The following is a 19,308-nucleotide window of genomic DNA, read 5'->3' on the forward strand; positions in this document are numbered from 1 at the left end:
ATTCTCTTCCTCTGCGCAGGGGAGAGAAACTCGTGGATCGGTGGAGGAACAGAGCAAGGGGCATATGTTATCGCAACATTTATGAAAATGGGACATCAAAAATTATAGCAGACATTGAAAAACCAGACGGTAAGGAGACCACTTCAGGACAGTAGGGACCCAGGGATCAGCACAGGGACCAGGGAGGTTGCAGCCCCCAGGCTTGGTGCTCCCAGGTCTGCTTCAGGGCACGCGGGAGAGCGGAATCACTGCTCCCTCCCTGGACAACAGGGATTGGGCAACACCACGGAAGGCCTTGTTGCTTGAAGGCACAGAGAGGGGAGTTGGACTGGGAGACAGTCACACAGGGGCTGTAGGCACCCACGCATAGCCCTGGGAGGGATGAGCGCCCCCAGCCTGCGTGACCAGGGGTGGCCTGGACATGCCCCCACGCTCCCAGCCCAGTGGGAGTGTGGTTCTGTAGAAGACCCAGACCTCACAGCCCTGAGCAAGGAAAGGGCGCAGGGGTTTGCAGGTTTCTGGAGCCTGTAGTGGTGAACTTGGGGGAGCACGCGCCCCTTCAGGATTTCTGAACCCGAAAAAGATGGAGGAGCTCTGCAGGGAGCCCAAGCCTGGGAGACCGTAGCAGTGAGCTCCGGAAAGTGTGCCTGGGAGTGCCCACACCCACATCCAGGGACCTGCAGGAGGACTTCAGATTGGCTCTAGGGAGAGCGTGCTGCTGGCCCTGGGGACAGTGCCCAAGAGACTGAGTTCTGACTGGGAAGAGTGAAAAGCATTCCAAATGCCCCTCAGCCTGCTGAAGCCAACAAGACCAGAAAAATGGGTTTGGCCAGTTAGAAACCAACAAGAGCTGTTTTTTGTTTTTTGTTTTTGTTTTGGGGGGGGAGTTGTTGTTGTTTGTTTCATTTTATCTTGTTTTTTAAGGTACTTTTTATGTTTTAATTCTTATTATTTTTATATCTCTCAATTCCTAATGTTTCTGTTCCTTTCATCCTAAGGCTATTCCTTCCACTCCAAATTTATCTCTCCTGCATTCCATCTTCTGCTCCCCCCACCTTTTTTTTTTTTTTGAGCCTGCAAGTTACTGCTAATTTGTATTATCTTTTTCTCACTTTTCTGACATTTTTTATTTTAATAGTATTTTGGTATTCTTTTTCTTTCTGTATAATCTTCTTTGCTTGGCTGGTTATACTGTCATTTGATAGGTTCCCCCTGTAATCTCAGTCACAGTGTGTTGATAATTTACTGTCCTTCATTTGTGTTCCATTAGTACACCTCTCAAGGTTCTATACTCCTTATTCTTGTTATCTAGATCTCATAGACTCTGCCACATGATTGTTGCTTTAATATTACTGTAAATAAGACCTACTTCATACAATTGTAAATACTACTCAACACCCCTACCTGATCTCAGCCCACTTCAAAATTTCCTGAACTATATTATTGTGGGGATTGTCTCTATTCTTTTATATACTATTCCTATTTACTAATCTTTATTCCCACCCTACCTCATAATCTCACCTCCCACAGCCTCACAGCTTTCTAGATCCAACTAACAATCCTTTCGTCCCCAACAAGAGTCTTATCTTCTTCCATCCTTTCTAAAACGTGCCTACTGGGTTGGAAGATCACAGTTAACTCTGCACATAGCCAAAGGATCTCCCATCTCTTCTCTACTGGCTGCTAATGTAAATATCATAGAATACTGTCTGCTGTCTTAAGCCATTTTGCCTTACTCCTCCAACTGATCACAAAAAAGAGTAGAGGCAAGCTGTGAACACCAGGATACATGAAGGAGACTGCACCACTGAATCTCACAGGTACTCTACAATAGAAGTTCACACCATAATCACAGGGAAACAGAACAGATCAATTTAAGAAACAGAGGCTAACAAGAAGAGTCTCACAAACAATGAGAAGACAAAGAAACAATCCCCAAATGAAGGGAAAGGAGGAAGCCTCGGGAAAAATGCTAAATGAAATAGAGGCAACTCAACTATCAGATACTGAGTTCAAAACAATGATTATCAGGAAGCTCAATGAACTCACAATGAGCTATCAGAAACGACAGGGAAGCTACAACAATCTCAGTGCAAACTATATCAGCATGAAAAAGGAAATAGAAACTATCAACAAGGGCCAAGAGGAAGTGAAGAATACAATTTCTGAACTGAAGAACACAGTAGAAGGAATAAAAAGCAGGATCAATGAAGAAGACCGGATTAGCAAATTAGAGGACAAAGTAGACAAAAACACCCAGAGAGAGCAAGAAAAGGAAAAGAGGCTCAGAAAGAATGAAGAGGGATTAGGAGAAATGCAAGACAAGACAAAACATGATAATATTGGTATAATAGGGATACTAGAAGGAGAAGAAGAAGAAGAGCAAGGGATAGAAAACCTATATGAAAATGTAATGATGGAAAACTTCCCTAATTTGTTGAGAGAAAAAGTCACACAAATCCAGGAAACACAGAGAGTCCCAATCAAGAGGAACCCAAAGAGGCCCACCTCAAGACACATCATAATTAAAATGGAAAAATTTCAACACAGACAGAATCTTAAAGGCAGCAAGGGAAAAACAGGAAGTAACATACAAGGGATTCCCAAGAAAGCTAACAGCTGACTTCTCAATGGAAACACTCCAAGCCAGAAGAGATTGGCAAGAAATATTCCAAGTAATGAGAACCAGAGGTCTGCAACCAAGGCTACTTTACCCAGCAAGGCTCTCAATCAAGACAGAAGGCCAAATAAGAAGCTTCCCAGACAAAAGAAGTCTAAAAGAATATACCTTCACCAAACCAGCTCTGCAAGAGATGCTAAAGGGACTGCTTTAAGGGAAAAAAAAAGGAAAAGAGAGAGAGAGAGAGGAACACACGTACATAAATGGCAATAAATAAGTACCTGTCAATAATAACCTTAAATGTAAATGGATTAAATGCTCCAATCAAAAGACATAGAATAGCTGAATGGATAAGAAAATGACCCATACATTTGCTACCTACAAGAGACCCACCTCAGGATAAAAGACCTGCACAGGCTGAAAGTGAAGGGCTGGAAACAAATTTTCCAAGCAAATGGACAGGGAAAAAAAAGCCGGGGTAGCAATACTCATATCAGACAACACAGACTTCCAAAAAAGGTCCATAAAGAGAGACCCAGAAGGTCACTTCATAATACTCAAGGGAAGAATCCACCAAGACACAAATATTGTAAATATATATGCACCCAACATACGAGCACCCAAATACATAAAGAAAATCTTAGAGGACTTCAAGAAAGATACTGAGAGCAACACAATTATTGTGGGGGATTTTAACACCCCGCTATCAAAAATAAACAGATCTTCAAACAAAATATCAACAAAGATATCGTGGCATTGAACAATACTCTAGATGAAATGGATTTAACTGATATATATACAGCCCTCCATTCCAAATAAGTTAAATACACATTCTTTTCAAATGTACATGGAACATTTTCAAAGATAGACCACATGATAGGACACAAAACAAGTCTTAACAATTTCAAGAAAATTGAAATTATACCAACTATTTTCTCAGATCAGAGGGGACTGATGCTAGAAACCAACTGCAAGGAAAAAAACCCAAAACATGGAGATTAAATAGCATGCTATTAAACAATGAATGGGTCAAGAATGAAATTAGGGAAGAAATCAAAAGGTTTCTGGAAACAAATGAAAATGAACTCATAACAACCCAAAACTTATGGGACACAGTAAAGGCAGTCCTGAGAGGGAAGTTCATAGTGATACAGGCATACCTAAAAAAGATAGAAACTTTTCAAACAAACGACCTCACCCTACATCTACAAGAACTCAAGGAACAACAAAGACAGCCCAGAGCAAGCAGAAGAAAGGAAATCACCAAGATCAGAGCAGAATTAAATGACATAGAGACTAAAAGCACACTTCTAAGGATTAATGAATCCAAGAGCTAGTTCTTTGAAAAGATAAACAATATCAACAAGCCTTTAAGCAGACTCATCAAGAAAAAAAGAGAGAAGACCCAAATAAACACAATCAGAAATGAAAGAAGAGAGATTACAACTGATACCACAGAAATACAAAGGACTGTAATAAATTACTATAAAGAACTGTATGCCAAGAAATTTGAAAACCTAGGTGAAATAGACACATTTCTAAAAAATATAATCTTCCGAAACTCAATGAAAAAGAAGCAGAAAGCCTGAACAGACCAATAACAGCAGATGAAATTGAAGCAGTAATCAAAAAACTCACAACACACAAAAGCCCTGGACCAGATGGTTTCACAGGAGAATTCTACAAAGCATTTAAGGAAGAGCTAATCTCTATCCTTCACAGGCTATTCCAAAAAATCCAAAAAAATGGAAGACTCCCAAACTCTGTTTATGAGGCCAGCATCATCCTAATTCCACAACCAGATAAAGACACAACAAAGAAAGAAAACTTCAGGCCAATATCACTGATGAACATTGATGCTAAAATCCTCAACAAAATACTGGCGAATTGCATCCAACAATACATTAAAAAGATCATACACCATGACCAAGTGGGATTCATTCCAGGGATGCAAGGATGGTACAACATTTGTAAATCAGTAAATGTAATACATCACATAAACAAAAGCAAAGACAAAAACTACATGATCATATCAATAGATGCAGAAAAAGCATTTGATAAGGTACAGCACCCATTTATGATAAAAACATTCTGCAAAGTGCGAATAGAGGGAGCATTCCTCAACATAATAAAGGACATATATGAAAGACCTACAGCCAACATCATACTCAATGGGCAAAAATTAAAATCTTTTCCACTAAGATCAGGAACAAGACAAGGATGTCCACTTTCACCACTTCTGTTCAATATAGTACTGGAAGTTTTAGCCACAGCAATCAGACAAGGAAAAGAAATAAAAGGCATCCAAATGAGAAAGGAGGAAACAAAACTGTCACTGTTTTCAGATGACATGATAGTGCACATAGAAAATCCTATAGACTCCACCAAAAAACTGCTTGACCTAATAAATGAATTTGGCAAAACAGCGGGATACAAAGTCAATATCCAGAAACCAAAGGCATTTCTGTTCACCAACAATGAAACAGCTGAAGCAGAGATCAAGAAAAAAATCCCATTTGAAATAGCAAAAATAAATAAAATACCTAGGAATAAACCTAACCAAAAAGGTAAAAGACCTGTATTCAGAAAACTACATAACACTGAGGAAAGAAATCAAGGAAGACACAAACAAATGGAAACATACACCGTGTTCATGGGTTGGAAGAATTAATATCATCAAAATGTCCATACTACCCAAACCAGTTTACACATTCAATGCAATACTCATTAAAGTACCAATGGCTTATTTCACAGACATAGAACAAACACTTCAAAAATTTATATGGAACAATAAACAACCCCGAATAGCTGCTGCAATTTTGAGAAAGAAGTGTAAAGTAGGAGGGATCACAATACCTGACACTAACCTATACTACAAGGCTACTGTAATCAAAACAGCATGGTACTGGCATAAAAACAGGCACATGGTCCAATGGAACAGAACACAGAGCCCAGAAATAAACCCAAGTCTCTATGGTCAACTAATATTTGACAAAGGAGGCAGCAACATAAAATGGAGTAAAAATAGCCTCTTCAACAATTGGTGTTGGGAGAACTGGACAGTTACGTGCAAAAAAGTGAAATTAGAGCACCAACTTTCACCTTACACAAAAATAAATTCAAGGTGGATAAAGGACTTAAATATAAGCTGTGACACCATTAAAGTCCTAGAAGAGAACATAGGTAGGTAAATCTCAGATATTTCACACAGAAACATTTTTACTGACATGTCCCCTAGAGCAAGGGACATAAAGGAAAGAATAAACAAATGGGACCTCATCAAAATAAAAAGCTTCTGCACAGCTAGAGAAAACAGTATCAAAATAAAAAGAGAACCAACTGTATGGGAAAACATATTTGCCAATGATACCTCAGACAAGGGTTTAATCTCCAAAATATATAAAGAACTTACACAACTACATTCTAAGAAGACAAGGAACCCAATTAAAAAATGGGCAAAGGACTTGAACAGACACTTCTCCAAGGAGGACATACAAAAATCCAAAGACACATGAAATGATGTTCAATATCACTAGCTATCAGAGAGATACCAATTAAAACCACATTGAGATACCACTTCACACCAGTCAGAATGGCTATCATAAACAAAGCAACAAACAACAAGTGTTGGAGAGGTTGTGGAGAAAAGGGGACCCTAGTACACTGTTGGTGGGACTGCAAACTGGTACAACCACTATGGAAAGCAGTATGGAACTTCCTCCGAAAACTAAAAATGGATCTGCCTTTTGACCCAGCAATTCCACTGCTGGGACTATATCCTAAGAACACTAAAACACCAATCCAAAAGAACCTATGCACCCCAATGTTCATAACAGCACAATTTACAATAGCTAGGTGCTGGAAGCAACCTAGATTCCCATCAGTAAATGGATGGATCAAAAGACTATGGTACATTTACACAATGCAATTCTATGCAGCAAAAAGAAAGGAGCTCCTACCCTTTGCAACAGCTTGGATGGAGCTGGAAAGCATTATGCTTAGTGAAATAAGCCAGGCAGTGAAAGACAAATACCATATGATCTCACCTTTAACAGGGACCTAAACAACAGAACAAAGAAACAAGCAAAATATAACCACAGACACTGAAATAGAGGACAGACTGACAGTGACCAGAGGGGAGACAAGAGGGTATTTCAGGGGAGAATGGGAAGGGTTTATAGGAACAAATTTAAAGGACACATGGACAAAAACTAAGGGGAGGGTGGTAATGGGAGGGAAGTGGGGAGGGTTGGGTGGGTGGGCTGGAATGGGAGTAAAAGGGAGAAAACTGTATTTGAACAATGATCTTAAAAATAGCATTGCTAAGAAAAAAAGAATCTCAATATTCTGGACATTTCGTATAAATGGAGTTAAATAATATTATACAATATAATATGCCTTTTTTGACTGGCTTATTTCACCAAGCATAATATTTTCAAGGTTTATCCATGTTGTAGCACATATCAGGACATCATTTCATTTTACAGCTGAGTAACATATTCCCTCATGTAAATATAATACATTTTGCTTCTCAATTCATGAAATTTGTTCCCACTTTTTCAGTATTATGTATAGTGCAGCTATGAACATTTGTGTACAAGTTGTTGAATAGACATATGTTTTCAGTGTTTTTGGATGTATAGTTAGAATTGCTGGGTCATATGCTAACTCAGTGATTAATTTATTGAGGGACAGCTAACTGTATTCCGAAGCAGCTACAGCATTTCATCAGCAGTAGATGAGGACTGCAATCTCTCCACATTCTCACCAATACTTCTTATAATGACGTTTTGTATTTTTCAATGTATATATTTTATACTTCTTTTTATCAAGTTTATTGAAATATAGTTGACATAGAACACTGTATAAGTTTAAGTGTACAGCATAATGATTTTATTTACATATATTGTGAAATGATTATCACAGTAAGTTTAGTTAACATCCATAATCTCATATAGAGATTAATACTTCTGTTAAATTTATTCCTATGTATTTTAGTTTATTGTAAGTGAAGTTTCCTTCATTTTCTTTTTTTTCCATTTTTTTACTATTCTTAATCATTGGTACAGCAAGATATATTTGTCATTTTACTGTATATTTTCTCTGTCTTTTTTTTGTTCCCTTTTTCCCTCCATTAATGCATCTATTATATAGATGCATTAGATATAGATATTTCCTACTACACCATTTAAATTCTTATGTTGTTTCTTTTGAGATTTTTTTAATAGTTAGCCCTGGAGCATTGAAATTAAAATGTTTTTAATTTTTGATTTTTTAATGTTTTAATTTTTATTGTCTATGCTATTACAGTCACCCCCGTATTTTTCCCTTTGTCCATCTCCAACCAGCCCTCCCTCAGTCCACCCCCATATCATAGTACCTGTCCACAGGTCCTGCATAAATGTTCTTTGGCTAATCCCTTCACCCCTAAATCCAATCCTGCTGCCCTCCCCTCCAACAATGTCTGTTCTATATATCTATGCTTCTGTTTTTATTTTCATCATTAGTTTATTGTGTTCATACATTCCACAGATAATTCAGATAATGTGGTATTTGTTTTTCACTGATGGGCTTATTTCATTTAGCATAATATTCTCCAGGTCCATCCATGCCGTTGCAAAAAATAAGAGTTCCTTCTTTTTTACTGCTGCATAGTACTCCATTGTATAAATGTACCACAATTGGTTTTTCCTTTTTTTAATTATATTTTATTGACTATGCTATTACATTTGCCCCAATTTTTCCCCCTTTTCCCCTCCACCCAGTACCCTCTACTCCCTCAGGCCATGCCCACACCATTGTTCATGTCCATGGGTCATGCATGTAAGTTCTTTGGCTACTCCATTTCTTATTCTGTACTAACATGCCCATTGTTATTCTGTAACTATATATTTGTACTTCTTAATCCCCTCACACCTTCACCCATTCCCTCACAATCCCTCTCATCTAGCCATCAAAACTCTCTCCAGATTCATGATTCTGTCTGTTCTTTTTATTTGTTTAGTTTGTTTTTTCTAGATTCAACTGTTGGTAGATAATGTATTTATTGCCATTTTATTGTTCATAGTTTTTATCTTCTTTTTCTTAAATAAGTCCCTTTAACATTTCATATCATAATGGTTTCATGAAAATGAACTCCTTTAGTTTTTTCTTGTCTGAGAAGCTCTTTATCTGCCCTTCAAATCTAATGATAGCTTTGCTGGGTAGAGCAATTTTGGCTGTAGATCCCTGTTTTTCTGGACTTGGAATATTTCTTGTCAATTTCTTCTAGCCTGCAAAGATTCCTTTCAAGAAATCAGCTGACAACCTTCTGGGAACTTTCCTGTAGGTAACTAACTTCTTTTCTGTTGCTGCTTTTAAGATTCTCTCTTTGTCTTTAACCTTTGGCATTTTAATTATGATGTGTTTTGGAGTAGGCCTCTTCGCGCACTTCTTGTTTGGGACTCTCTGTGCTTTCTGGACTTGCATGTCTATTTCCTTCACCAAGTTAGGGAAGTTTTCTTTCATTATTTTTTCAAGTATATTTTCAATTTCTTGCTCTTTCTCTTCTCCTGGCACCCCTATGATGCAAATATCAAAATGCTTGAAGTTGTCCCAGAGGCTGCTTACACTACCCTAGTTTTTTTGGATTTTTTCTTGTTGTTCTGATTATTTGTCTTTTGCTTCCTTATTTTTCAAATCATTGATTTGATTCTCAGCCTTTTCCACTCTACTGTTGTTTCCCTTTAAATTATTTTTTTATTTCAATTAGTATATTCTTTATTTCTGACTGGATTTTTTTTATTCTGTTGTGACCCTCACTAAGTTCTTTGAGTATCCTTGTAACCAGTCTTTTGAACTCTTCATTTGATAAATTGCTTATATGCATTTTGTTTAGTTCTCTTTCTGGAGTTTTGATCTGTTCATTCATTTGGGCAATGTTTCCTCATCTCCTCATTTTGGTAGCCATTTCTGTTTGTATTGATAGAGCTGCTATGACTCCCTGTCTTGGTAGCATGGCCTAATGTAGTAGGTATCCTGTAGGGTCCAGTGCATAGCCTTCCCTATCACTCACACTTTGTACTAGAGGTGTGCCCTTTGTGTGTGCCAAGTATACCCTTCTCTTGTAGTTGATCTTTGATGGATGGCAGGTCAATGGGAGGGATTTGCCCAGGCCAGTCAGCTTCAAAGATTAGCTGTGACCACTGACCACAAACCTTCACCCTTTAGTAGATTCAGCTGTGCAGAGTGCTCGGACCTGGTCTGTAGCTGTCCACTGGGTGCACTGGCCCTGGGGTTTCTCAGTTGGTGCAGGTGAGGCTTAGCCCACACCTTTGTTCTGTGGGGCTATCCTGTCTGAGCTATAAAGCAATCTGAGATGGCTGCTACTTGTGCTGGTCTTGGAGATTCCCAGGAGAAACCAATCCATGAATTTAGTATATACTTCTACTTATTTTTATCTTTTTCAATTTCTTTCTTCAATGTCTTGTAGTTTTCTGAGTACATATCTTTTACTTCCTTGGTTAAATTTATTCCTAGATACCTTATTCGTTATGTTACAATAATAAATGAGATTGTTTTTTTATTTGATATTCTGGTGTATAAAAATTATTGGTGTATAGAAATGACAGATTTCTGGGTATTGATTTTGTATACTGCTACTTTGTCAAATTCATTTATTAGGTCTAGCAGTTTTTTGTTGGAATCTTCAGGGTTTTCTCTGTACAATATCATGTCATCTGCAAATAATGACAGTTTTACCTCCTTATTTCCAATTGGAATGCCTTTTATTTCTTTTTGTTCTTTCTTTTTTTGTCTAATCACTGTGGCAAGTACTTCCAATACTATTTTGCATAAGAATGGTGAAAGCAGATATCCCTATCTTGTTCATGATCTCTGGGAAATGTTTTTAAGTTTCACCTATTGAGAATGATGTTGGCTGTAGGTTTTTCATATATGGCCTTTATTATGTTGATGCTCCCTCTAATGTTACTTTGCTGAGAGCTTTTGTCACAAATCTGTGCTGGATCTTATCAAGTAACTTTTTTGCATCTATTGATATTGATTGCATCATGTGATTTTTATCTTTCCTTTTGTTTATGTAATGTATCACATTTATTGATTTTTAAATATTGTACCAACCTTTCATCCCTGGGATAAATCCCACTTGATCATGGTGTATGATATTTTTAATGTATTGCTGGAATTTGCTAATATTTTGTTGAGGATTTTAGCATCTGTGTTCATCAGGGATATCGACCTATCATTTTCTTTCTTTGTTATGCCTAAAATTAAAATCTTAATACAAACTGCAGATAAGAACAACTTAATTTCCTTGGGGTGGGAGTGATGGTGGAGGGTAAATGTAGACAACTGCACTTGAACAACAATAAAATATTTTTTAAAAAAATAACATATTGCTGCATGGAATATCTGAGATATTCTTGCCTATGTTCTCCTGTTTAACTTTTATGGTGTCATGACTTATATTTAAATCTTTTATCCACCTTGAATTTATTTTTGTGTATGATGTAAGTTGGTGCTCAAGTTTCATTTTTTTGCATGTAGCTGTCCAGCTCTCCCAGTACCATTTGCTGAAAAGGCTATTTTTACTCCGTTTTCTGCACAGCTAAAGAAAACAGCCTTAAAATTAAAAGGGAACCAACTGTAAAGGAAAACATATTTTCCAATGATACCTCAGACAAGGGGTTGTTCTCCAAAATATATAAAGAACTCACATGCCTCCACTCTAGGAAGACAAAAAAAAAAAAAACAATTAAAAAATGGGCAAAGGACTTGAATAGACACTTCTCCAAAGAGGACATACAAAGGGACATATAAAAAGATGCTCAGCATCGTTATCCATCAAAGAGATGCAAGTTAAAACCACAAGGAGATACTACTTCACACTGGTGAGAATGGCCATCATAAACAAACAACAAGCGTTGGAGAGAATGTGGAGAAAAGGGAACCCTAGTGTATTGTTGGTGGAAATGTAGACTGGTGCAGTCACTGTGGAAAACAGCATGGAATTTCCTCAGAAAACTAAAGATGCAACTGCCTTTTCACCCAGCAATTCCACTGCTGGGATTATATCCTAAGGGACCTAAAACACCAATCCATAAGAACCTATGCACCCCAATGCTCATAGCAGCACAATTTACAATAGCCAACTACTGGAAGTAATCTAAGCTGATAAAGCAACCCATCAGTAAATGAATGGATCAATAAACTGTGGTACATTTACATGATGGAATACTACATGACAGAAAGAAAGAAGGAACTCCTACCCTTTGCAACAGCATGGATGGAACTGGAGAGCATTAAGCCAGGTGGTGAAAGACAAATACCATATGATCTCACCTTTAAGTGTAACTTAATCAACAAAACAAACAAGCAAGCAAAATATAACCAGAGACATTGAAATTAAGAACAAACTGACAGTAACCAGAGGGGAGGTGGAAGGGGATAATGGGGGGAAAGGGTGAAGGGTTTACAGGAACAACTGTAAAGGACACATGGACAAAACCAAGGGGTTGTGGAATCAGGGGAGGGAGGTGGGGATGGCTGCAGTTGGGGGACTGGCTGGGGGAGAGGCAGACAACTGTTCTTGAACAACAATAAAAAAAAAGAACAACTTAATTTCCATAGTACACAAAACTTTATTGTCTCCTTTTTATTATTATTGTCATACAAATAACATCTTTATACATGGTAAGTCCATCAGCACAATTGTATGATAATTATTTTGTGGAGTTCTTTTTCAAATTAGATAGAAAAGAAAAAATTACAATCTATATATATTTATACTGTATTTTATCAATATCTTTATAGTTATTTTTATTAATATTCTTTACATCTTTTTGTCTATTCTCATTACCATCTATTATCCTTTCCTTTCAGCCTGATATACTCTCTTTAATATTTTTTGTAGGAAAGGTCTGCTACCAACAAATTCTCTCACTTTTTGTTTATCTGGAAAGCTCTTAATTTCCTTATTTTTGAATCTTAGTTTTGCTTGATATTGAAATCTTGGTTGGTAATCCTTTTCTTTTAGCACTTTGAATATGTAATTTCACTGTTTTCTGATGTTCATGTTCTCTGATGAGAAAAGTCAGCTGTTAATATTATTGAGAATTCCTGGTACACAATGAGTCACTTTTCTCTTACTGCTTTCAAGACTCTTTTTGTTTGTGACTTTCTGCAGTTTGACTCTGATGTGTCTAGGTGTACATGCCTTTGTTTTTTTTTTTTTCTATTTGGTGTGTGTTGAGTTTCTCAGATGTGTAGATTAAGATTTTCTTTTTTAAACATATTTTTTAAAAGATTTTATTTATTTGTTTGTTTATTTGTTTATTTATTTATTTATAGACAGGGAAGGGAGGGAGAGAGGGGGGAGAGAGAGAGACAGAGACAGAGAGAGAGACAGACAGACAGAGTGAGAGAAACATCAATGTGCAGTTGCTGGAGGTCATGGCCTGCAACCCAGGCATGTACCCTGACTGGGAATCGAACCTGTGACACTTTGGCTCACAGCCCATGCTCAATCCACTGAGCTATGCCAGCCAGGGCATGTAGATTAAGATTTTCATCAAATTTGAGAATGACTGAAAATCATTGATCCTTCAAATATTGTTTCTGCTCCTTTCTTCTTTTTCCTCTCTTTCTAGGGTTCCCATTATGAACATGTTGACATATTTAGTAGTATCAAACAGATCCCTAAAATGCTGTTATTGCTTTTCATTTTTTATTACTTTCTGTTCCTCAGATTGATAATCATTATCAATCTATCTTAAAGTTCTCTGATACATTCTTCTTCTTGCTCAAATATGCTCTCACTTCCCTGTAGTGAATTTAACATTTCAGTCACTGTATTTTCCTTTCTTTTCTTTCTTCCTTTTTTTAATTTTACTTTTATTAGCACTTATTTTATGCTGAATTTACTCCCAAGTCAAAAGTTTTAAGTTATTATTTCTTCAGGGTTAGGAACAATCTGCTCTCTATTTCTAGTAAGAATAACTGCAATGTGTCAGGGAAAGCTGTTATATGGATTAATCTACCCATGAGCTCTCTTTTCAGCTCCAGATCTTGGGAGCTTCATTCAACTGGATGTGCTCAATGGCTAGAGAGTCTACATCTAAACTCTTAAGTTCAGCATTACTCTCCCTATTTTTAAGCATGTGCAGCAAAATTTCAACACTTTTTTGGACAACTGACCATGCATCCAGCCCTACTGTTTGGCCTGTACACACCAATCAAATTTACCACTGAAACAGTGGAATGGTACACATTGCTTCTAAAAAGTGATGTTCCTCAGATACTTGGTGGCTTTTTGGATATGCATACCCTTGATGGGCTAGGCAGTTTCACGAGTGTTCTTAAAGTGAACAAAAGGATTTGAAACTCTTGATTTACATAATTTTTTGGTGTTTTCTAGGTCAAGTGAATAGTATACCATTTCCAGAGGTCACCTAAAGCTGCTTATGAGAAGGGACAGCTACTGTATTTTTCAACTCCAGAATTTCTATTTGGTCCTTTTTGATAATTTCTACATTTTTATTGATATTCACTATTTGGCAAAACACTACTCTCTTACTTTCCTTTAGTTTTTCTTTTTACTTTCTTTTAGTTTTTTAGACATGGTTTCCTTTAGTTCTTTGAACATATTTAAAACACCTGATTTAAGATCTTCACATAGTAAGCCCAATATCCAGTTTTCCTAGGGATAGTGTTTACTGATTATACTTTCCCTGTAAATGGGCCATTTTTTCTTATTTCTTTGCATGGTCTCTTAATTTTCAATATGTATTAAGTATTTTAAATAATATATGTACTATTGGGTTGTCCAAAAAGTCCATATGGTTTTTCCATAAAATAAAAGACCCATTTCTCATTTTCACCAATAACTTTATTGATGTGGATATTTTGAATATATCTGCTATCTCCTGCATGGTATAATGTTGATTGTTCTCAGTTAATGTCTTTATTTGATCACTATCAACTTCAACTGGTCTATCCAACCATGGAGAATTGTCTAGTGAGAAATCTCCAGCACAAAACTTCACAAACCACTTTTGACACATTGGATCAGTCACAGCACTTTCTCCATACATGATACAAATATTTCTGCATTTCAGTTGTGCTTTTACCTTTTTGGAAATAATAAAGTATGATATGCCTAAAATGTCCATATTTTTCCCATCTTCAATATTAAAATGGCTGCACAAAAAAATAACTAATTTTGATTGTTTTTTTAAATGCATACTAATATGACAGCTATCACAATACAATCTAACAAAATTGTTTCAAATGAAGTTAAAGAGAACTAAGTGTTACTAAAGCTATCTTACAGAAAACAAACAAACAAACTTTTGGGTCAGCCCAATATTTAATTATATAAAAATTTGATCCTGCCCTGCCCAGTGTTTGTTATTTTTGTTGTTGTTGTGTGTTTATTGACTCTTCTGAACTAATTCTGTAAAGTCTGTATTCTTTGTTGTATGTGGCCACTGAAGATTCTACTTGACTAACTTAATGGTCAGCTAATGATTTCTCTAAATACCTTGATCCTCTAAATGTCCACAAAGTTGAGTATTGGGACATGCCTTAGCTCTGGAGGGCAGTTTACAACTCTTCCTTAGCCTTTACATTTAGTGAGCTATCAGGCAGGTCAAGGAATATCAAGTTCTGGAGAATGAGGCATATAGAAAACTCCAAACCCACATCACCCACTCAAGCAGCTACTAGTTTACTGGATATTATAGCCAGTGTGATGGTCAGAGAGTTGGTTTTTAAAGCTACTACAGATCTAGGGAGAGGGAGGTGGAAGAGAGTGCACTAAAACATCATAAAGCTCAATGGTCCTACCAAAATCCAACTGATTTTCTTGAACAATCCTCTTCAAATGTGGCAAACTTTTAATTTCTAGAGTTCTGACAAGTTTGATTTTCAAAATTTTGCCAGTATTCTTGCTGCTTTTCTGAGGTGGAGCAGATTTTCAAAGGTCCTTACTCTACAGTTCTGGAAGTCCTTCTCTATCTGACTCATATTCTGCTGTGTGTGTTTAACAGCCATCCAAATATCTCTTTATTTTATACTTATAATTTGACATATACTTAAATTAATTGCATTTACAGAAAACATTATATTATGAAAAGACACAGCACTTGTTAATATGCTATAGGTCTTTCTATACCTATAACTTTAGCATCATTTTTAATGTTTAAATTTCACTTAAGGCATATTTCCATTTTAAAAAGGGTTATGTCATACTTGATACCTAATGCATATATTTAAGTTATGAAGCATAACCATAAAATGTACACCCACTAACTGAACATGCAACTTAAAAATATTAAAACTTTCTAATAAAACATTGAGTAAAGCTGAATAAATTAGATATATTTGGTGGTTATGGATAGAAAAATTCCTCCTGGTAATTTAATTTCTTATAAGGCTATAATAATTAATATATTTATTGAGTAATATCCAAAAGGCACTAAGCATAAGTGAAAAATTAATAAAATTGATTACTTTAAAATCAAAACTGTCTACAAGAGCACCATAAAGAAAGTGACAAACAACAAAAATTTAGGTGATAGTAAAATTTTAAAAAAGAAGTCTACTTGTCAGGGAATATTAACATTTTAAACTGATACCTATAATTGCTATTATGGTATAGCAAGGATGTAAAAATTCTGTACTCGGAAAATTATAAGACACTGAGAAAAAATTGAAAAAGAAACAACCAAGTGGAAATGTATGCCATGTTCATGGATAGGAAGAATTAACATCATTAAAATGTCCATACTACCCAAAGCAATCTATAGATTCAATGCAACTCCTATCAAGATACCAATGGCATATTTCACAGAACTAGAATAAAAATTCCAAAAACTTATCTGGAGCCACAAAAGACTCCAAACAGCAATAGCAATCTTGAGTAAAAAGAATTAAAGTTGGAGAACTCATGCTACCTGATATTAAACTATACTACGGGGCCATAATAATCAAAATAGCATGGTACTGACATAAAAACAGACATGTAGATCAATGGAACAGAATAGAGAGTCCAGAGACAAACCCACTCTTTTATGGTCAGCTGATATTTGACAAAAGAGGCAAGAGTATACAATGGAGTAAAGACAGTCTAGTCAATATATGGCACTGGAAAAATTGGACATATACATGCAAAAGAAATAAATCTAGACCATCTTGTTACACCATGCACAAGAATAAACTCAAAATACATTAAACACAAATGTTAGACTCAAAACCAGAAAAAAATCCTAGAAGAAAACAGACAGAAAATTTTCAGATATTTCTTGTAGCAATATTTTAATAAATGCAACAATATCAAACTAAAAAGTATTTACACAACAAAAGAAACCAACAACAAAATGAAAATGGAACCCACTGAAGGGGAGGACGTATTCACCAATGACACATCTGCGTAGTGGATAATTTCTGAAATTCATAAAGAACTTATACAACTCAAAACCAAGAAGACAAACAACCCAATTTTAAAAATTGGCAAATACCCGAATAGACATTTCTCCAAAGAGGACATACAGGTGGCTAATATATATATACATATATGTGAAAAGATGCCTAATGTCACTAATCATCAGAGGAATGCATATTAAAATGACAATGAGATATCACCTCACACCTGACAGAATGGCTATCATTAATAAATCAACAAACAACAAGTGCTGGTAAGGATGTGGAAAAAAGGGAATCCTTTTGGACTGCTGGTGGGAATGCAGATCAGTGCAGCCACTGTGGAAAGCAGTATGGAGTTACCGCAAAAATTAAAAATGGAATTCCCTTATGACCCAGTGATTCCACTTTTGGAAACATATATGAAGAAACCCAAAGCACTAATTCAAAAGAATATATGTACCCCTATGTTCATTTAAGCATTACTTACAATAACTGAGATCTGGAAACAGCCCAAGTGCCCATCAGGAGATGTGTGGATTAAAAAAAGCTGTGGTACATTTATACATAATGGAATACTATTCAACTATGAAAAAGGAACTGCTACTTTTTGTGACAGCATGGATGACCAGGAGAGTATTATGCTAAGTAAAAGATCCAGAGAAAGAAAAGTACTGTATGATTTCACTCATACTCTTATGTAGAATCTATTAAAGAAAATAAACAGACCAATAAAATGGAAATTAACTCAGAGATACAGAGACAGATGGACAGCTCTCAGAGAAGAGGAGGCTAGGTAGAAAAGGTGAAGGGATTAAGCAAAAAAAAAAAAAGAACTCACAGACAACAGTATGGTATTTAAAAGAGAGAAAGGAGGTGGGAGTGGTAGAAAGGAGTAAAAGAGGGATAAATTATGATGGAAAGATCCTTGACTGTGGAATGTGAACACACAACACAATACACAGATGATATATTATAGAATTATATGCCTAGCACCTATATAATTTTATTAACCAATGTCACCTCAATAAAATCAATACAAATCTAAAAAAATAGAATAAAATAACACTACCATTTGGTCTACTTCCTAAAAAATTACTTTTAATTGCTTTACCCCTTGATATTTATTTACTTTACTGTACCAGCTGCTAAAAGTTTAATAGCTGCTAGCCCTGACTGGTGTGGATCGGTTGGTTGGATGTGGTTCCCTAAAGGAAAAAGCCATGGGTTTGATTCCCAATCAGGGCACATGCCTGGGCTGCAGAGTCAGTCCTTGGTGGGGGTGTGTGCAAGAGGCAACTGATAAATGTTTTTATTGCACATCAGTGTTTGTCTCCTTCTCTTTCTCCCTCCCTTCATCTCTCTCTAAAAATAAATAAATAAAATGTTCAAAAACTTAACAGCTGGTAAAATTCAATTCCTGTTTCTGAATTTATTAATCACTGAATGGAGACCATGAAAGTCACAGAACTGAAAGTCAGTCTTCAAGGAGAAAAGAAGGGAAAGAACATTTCCTACATGCATACCTACTATGTGGCAAGCACTTTTATTTACATTCTCAATCATTTTTCTCACTTAGTTCTCATTATTCTTTGAGTTTTGGCATTATCTCTTCTTTCATAAAGTTGAAGAAATAACCTCTCTGAGATTAAGCATTTGCTAAAAAACAGACTTAAAATATTTTTATTTTACTACAAAGTGTTCTTTTTACTTTATTGTTTTAATATAAATTCCATATAATTTATTATCCTTGGGAAGAGAAGAAAATCCATATGGAGTATAAAAAGAACAAAAAGAAAAATGGAAAATGATATTGATAGGATTTCACTTCAATGGTTCAATTTATGAAGAATTTATATCTTTACAATAATAAGATATTTTTCATGAATATGTTAAATTTATTCATTTATTTATCTATATATACTATCTTTCAGTAATGTTTTTATATTTTTATAGTTTTCTCCATACATATCTAGTACATATTTACAATTTCTGTTTACTTCTTTCATATAGAAATTCAATTTATTTTTTATATCATCTGATACTGTCAGTGCCGCAGATGCATTTGTGCCCTATACCACATTTTTTCATACAGCTTCCAATTTTACCACACCAGCGGTGGGCACAATTCCAGAGTCCCATGTCAAGCATATACTATGATGTCTCTCCACCAACCTCTATCCTTTACAGAGACAGTTCTAACTCACATTCTACACAGATCTTCAGAAAGTCACCAGTGAGATTAAACTACAGTTGTCCGTAGCAGT

The sequence above is a fragment of the Phyllostomus hastatus genome, unplaced genomic scaffold, assembly GCF_019186645.2.
Source record: "Phyllostomus hastatus isolate PE091 unplaced genomic scaffold, TTU_PhHast_1.1 phas_contig_113, whole genome shotgun sequence".
Classification (NCBI taxonomy): domain Eukaryota; kingdom Metazoa; phylum Chordata; class Mammalia; order Chiroptera; family Phyllostomidae; genus Phyllostomus; species Phyllostomus hastatus.